The following is a 5781-nucleotide window of genomic DNA, read 5'->3' as shown; positions in this document are numbered from 1 at the left end:
CAGCTGGTGTGAGTTTTTTTTTTTAAAGTATTTATGTTTGCTTTTAATTTTGAAAGACTTTCTTATATCAAATGAAATATAACAGTAGAAAATAGACAAAGCTCCATTATGTCAGTAATGTATTTGTAAGTATATGGTTCACCTATCATTAAAATTCATTTGGTTAATTTTATTGGCTGACCATGGTCAACATTGCAGGGATCAGAGCTTATATTTTGAACTTTGCTGTTTATAAATGAACAAATGGTAGAATAATTCAAAAGCTGATTACAAAGCATTCCTAATTCTGTCATATTTTTGTTATGAAAAATATTGACAGCATATTAATATGTAACAATTTTTGCTCACTATTAGTGGGAAGAGGGAAAAAATAATTTTGCATTATATTACTGACTTGGGAAGTCAGGGTATAATTGTTTCACAAGTAGCTGAAGTATTTCTAATATCTTGAACAATCCAGCTATCCATAGTGAAAATTACATTGTTTTAAAATAATTAGCCATGCTTATTTCAAACATAGGAGGAAAGTAATATACACTGCTCCATTATCAGCAATATACGTCCTTTTAGCTAACTGGTACAGTAACTCTGCATTAAAACTTACCTGAAGCGGGTTCTAGCCCACGAAAGCTTATGCCCAAATAAATGTGTTAGTCTCTAAGGTGCCACAAGGACTCCTCATTGTTTTTATCTCTGTAGGTTAAACATCACCAACATTATGGAATTCATAATTTACGCCACCAAAAGGGATGATAAAAAACTAACCATTTCTGAGATAATTTATAGGTTGTTTGCAGGCTTCTTATCCTACAGAATTATATTAGACAATCTATGAAAAACGTCTTCAGTATTTTTTTATCTCACAATGTAATTATCCACAATTGGAGGAGGAGACTGTTTTCAATTTATTTTAGTAACTTGCATTTTTTTAATATGAAGTAGCTACACAGCAGTTTTTTGCTAAACAACAAATCCAATTACAGTGTGGAGTGGAGTGTAAATAGGAAGGGTATATGAGAAGATGCAAAATGTTACCTATTTATCTTCCCCCTCTATCTTCCTTGTATTTCTTTTAATTATTCTCTAGACGCTTTCAGAGTCCTGAATTATTGCAAAAGATGTTTGTGTGTAGCCCTCAGTGTTTCTGAATGTAAAATGGAAGCTGCTACCTCCATTTTTGACGAATTCTTTCTCTATTTCATTTAATTCTCTTTGGATAATGGTCTAAGGTCTCCAGCCCAATCCTGAATGTCTACACTGCAGTGTAAACAGCCTCTTACCCCAAGCCCCGTGAGCCAGAGTCAACTGACGCAGGCCAGCTGTGGGATTTTAGTTGTAGTGTAGACATTGTGAGCACATGTTTACCATTTCTTAATTAATAAACCAATGGGACTAATGTGTAAACTGAAGTATGTGTATAAGTATTTGCAGGATTGGGGCCTTTATTGCTAATTCTTATTTCTAATGCCTTATCTGTGGAGATAATACCTTCTTTATTGCATTGTCCTCTTTAGATTTAATAAGTTATTTGCTGCTCTTTCAGTTTAGCTTCTGTTATGAGCATATATCATTCCAGTCCTGTAACCTGCTCAACAGTATTGATTTTTACCATGATTTTAAAATGTATTTCCCAAAGTACTGAGACAGACATGTAACTTACCTGTTTTAGTATAGAGATTCTATTAAATTGCATAGAGAATTTGCCCTTTAAAAATATACCTTCTATGTACTACTAACTTGTGCTGTTGGGGAAAACAGTACCCAGAAAACAGCTTTCAAGCCTTGTGAGTTCAACTTTTAAAAGACTATTTTCAGTTTTTCTGGTATTGTAATATTACAAAACTATACCTTTCAAAACGTACTGAATTTTGGATTTGTAGATTTGACTATTTATTTTTAGTGTTTTTTCTAGGAATTTTCCTAACAGGCATGTTTCCCATGCCACCGAGCCTCCCACTTCTCTCTGCTGAGGCTGTCTCTCCAATATTTCTACTTCAGGCTCTTGAAGTCTGAGCTGTGGCACTATCTCTTTTTATACTGGGTTGTCAACTGTGCTGAACTATATGGTGCTTTTGTGGGCTGAATAAATGTCATTGGGATGAAAATCAAACATCTTTCCCATTTACACCATGTCTAGGTTAACAGGAGTTAAAGGCATATTGTACTTTAACACACTGCACCATACACGCCCCGTGTTCAAATGCATCTTTAGTAGGTTTGTAGTTTTTAGCGAAACTGATAAGCATGAGAGTTAAGTAAAGCATTATTCATGCAAAATTACTGTAGTGCATCTAAATACCTAAACAAGGGGGTTGCATATTTCTTAGTTGGTGTAGCCAAGCTTATTGCACAAAGCAGTGCTCCGTGTATCCCTAATAGTTGGTTCATTAAAGAAATGGTAGGTAATAGACACCACCCTTTTAACTGTTTGCTATAATTGGAACCTTGACTGAAATTATCCAGACGGAAGAAATGCTTCTGAAAAATATTAAGAATAGGAAATATGGAAATGAGGGTGCAGGGGCAAAGTTATGCAAAGTAGAGCAGTAGCTGGCAGTCTGTAGAACCAAATCATTAGAAAACAATAGTTAGGGGAAGTCCTCCTCTGTAAAGGAAGAATGGGATACGGTGATGTTGATGGATAACCTGTTCACTAGAACCTGGCTGTGTAAGACCTGATCTCCAGTGAATAAGCCTTAAGCATTCTGTGGTGGGTACCTGGAGCTGCAAAGGTAAAGTCACAATACACAGACTGTCACAGCAGAGAGCTAAGAGGCCCAAATTCACAGCTACCATGTTTGAGGTGACTTTGGCCTGAGTTGTTCTCGCAGATCCTCATCTGCCCAATTGGTCTGTTTTAAACACGAAGAGCAAGAAACTCAAGGAGTTTAATAGTTTGGGTGCACATTTGTTTTAATTGCATTAAAATAGAAAGCCAAACTGTATTCTATAAGAAAATAGCCTTTTAAGCTTTCCATTCTCTTAAGTATCAGAGATCATCATGACAGGTTTCAGAGTAACAGCCGTGTTAGTCTGTATTCGCAAAAAGAAAAGGAGGACTTGTGGCACCTTAGAGACTAACCAAATTATTTGAGCATGAGCTTTCGTGAGCTACAGCTCACTTCAGCGGATGCATACTGTGGAAATTGCAGAAGACATTATTATATACACAGACACCATGAAACAATACCTCCTCCCACCCCACTCTCCTGCTGGTAATAGCTTATCTAAAGTGATCATCAAGATGGGCCATTTCCAGCACAAATCCAGGTTTTCTCACCCTCCGCCCCCCTACAGACAAACTCACTCTTTTGCTGGTAATAGCCCATCCAAAGTGACCACTCTCTTCACAATGTGTATGATAATCAAGGTGGGCCATTTCCTGCAGGAATCCAGGTTCTCTCACCCCCCTCCAAAAACCACACACAGAAACTCTCCTTACAACGTGCATGAAAATCAAGGTGGGCCATTTCCAGCACAAATACAGGTTTTCTCACCCCCCCACCCCCATACACACACAAACTCGCTCTCCTGCTGGTAATAGCCTATCCAAAGTGACCACTCTCCTTACAACGTGCATGAAAATCAAGGTGGGCCATTTCCAGCACAAATCCAGGTTCTCTCACCCCCCCCCCAAAAAAACCCACACACACACACAAACTCACTCTCCTGCTGGCAATAGCTCATCCAAACTGACCACTCTCCCCACAATGTGCATGACAATCAAGGTGGGCCACTTCCAGCATAAATCCAAGTTTAACCAGAAGGCCGGGGGGGGGGGGGGGTAGGAAAAAACAAGGGGAAATAAGCTACCTTGCATAATGACTTAGCCACTCCCAGTCTCTATTTAAGCCTAAATTAATAGTATCCAATTTGCAAATGAATTCCAATTCAGCAGTTTCTCGCTGGACTCTGGATTTGAAGTTTTTTTGTTGTAAGATAGCGACCTTCATGTCTCTGATTGCGTGACCAGAGAGATTGAAGTGTTCTGCGACTGGCTTATGAATGTTATAATTCTTGACATCTGATTTGTGTCCATTTATTCTTTTACGTAGAGACTGTCCAGTTTGACCAATGTACATGGCATAGGGGCATTGCTGGCACATGATGGCATATATCACATTGGTGGATGTGCAGGTGAACGAGCCTCTGATAGTGTGGCTGATGTTATTAGGCCCTGTGATGGTGTCCCCTGAATAGATATGTGGGCACAGTTGGCAACGGGCTTTGTTGCAAGGATAGGTTCCTGGGTTAGTGGTATGTGGTTGTTGGTGAGTATTCGCTTCAGGTTGGGGGGCTGTCTGTAGGCAAGGACTGGCCTGTCTCCCAAGATTTGTGAGAGAGTTGGGTCATCCTTCAGGATAGGTTGTAGATCCTTAATAATGCGTTGGAGGGGTTTTAGTTGGGGGCTGAAGGTGACGGCTAGTGGCGTTCTGTTATTTTCTTTGTTAGGCCTGTCCTGTAGTAGGTGACTTCTGGGAACTCTTCTGTTCTGGGAATTCCACCATGATTTCAACAATTTCCATCCCACCATCAACCTCAGCCTGGTCCAGTCCACACAAGAGATCCACTTCCTGGACACTACAGTGCTAATAAACAATGGTCACATAGACACCACCCTATACCGGAAACCTACTGACCGCTATTCCTACCTACATGCCTCCAGCTTTCACCCTGACCACACCACACGATCCATCGTCTACAGCCAAGCTCTGCGATACAACCGCATTTGCTCCAACCCCTCAGACAGAGACAAACACCTACAAGATCTCTATCAAGCATTCTTACAACTTACAATACCCACCTGCGGAAGTGAAGAAACAGATTGATAGAGCCAGAAGAGTTCCCAGTCTCTACGTAAAAGAATAAATGGACACAAATCAGATGTCAAGAATTATAACATTCATAAGCCAGTCGCAGAACACTTCAATCTCTCTGGTCACGCAATCAGAGACATGAAGGTCGCTATCTTACAACAAAAAAACTTCAAATCCAGAGTCCAGCGAGAAACTGCTGAATTGGAATTCATTTGCAAATTGGATACTATTACTTTAGTGCTGGAAATGGCCCATCTTGATGATCACTTTAGATAAGCTATTACCAGCAGGAGAGTGGGGTGGGAGGAGGTATTGTTTCATGGTGTCTGTGTATATAATAATGTATTCTGCAATTTCCACAGTATGCATCCGATGAAGTGAGCTGTAGCTCACGAAAGCTCATGCTCAAATAAATTGGTTAGTCTCTAAGGTGCCACAAGTCCTCCTTTTCTTTTAGAGATCATCATGTGGATTCCCTTGGTGGGGGCAGTGCTGTTTCCTCAGTTTTCCCATGCGTGGCTCTCTCACAGCAGTGGTATAAGGGTATGAACTAATCACTTAATCTCTCTCTGCCTTAAAGTCCCAAATGGCCTGGGACCGTTTGCTACAATCTGGCTGGAACGTTTCAAATTGCTTGTTAGTCCACAGTGCCTCTTCTATGGCCGCTTCCCATGTGGTCGATTTCATATTTCAAGGTGGGAGTGAGCAGTAGGTCCAAGTGAAGTGAGGTTGTTTCCAGGAGGCCAGTGTGTTGGGGGAGAGCATATTGCTGTTGTCCTTGCCCTCAGGGAAGGATGTGCCTGCGCTCACAGGTGCCCTGCCCTAATTCCCCAGCACCATGAGGGGCACAGAACAGGGCAGCCTCGCACCCCTTTTCTTTACCCGCAACTCCTGCCCTCCGGAGCAGAGGACGTGGCTGCGCGCAACAGAACTACAACTCCCAGCAGGCCCCAGGTGCGATCGT

Source organism: Natator depressus, chromosome 1 (assembly GCF_965152275.1).
Source record: "Natator depressus isolate rNatDep1 chromosome 1, rNatDep2.hap1, whole genome shotgun sequence".
Taxonomy (NCBI): Eukaryota; Metazoa; Chordata; order Testudines; family Cheloniidae; genus Natator; species Natator depressus.
Note: the sequence above shows the minus strand (reverse complement) of the source record.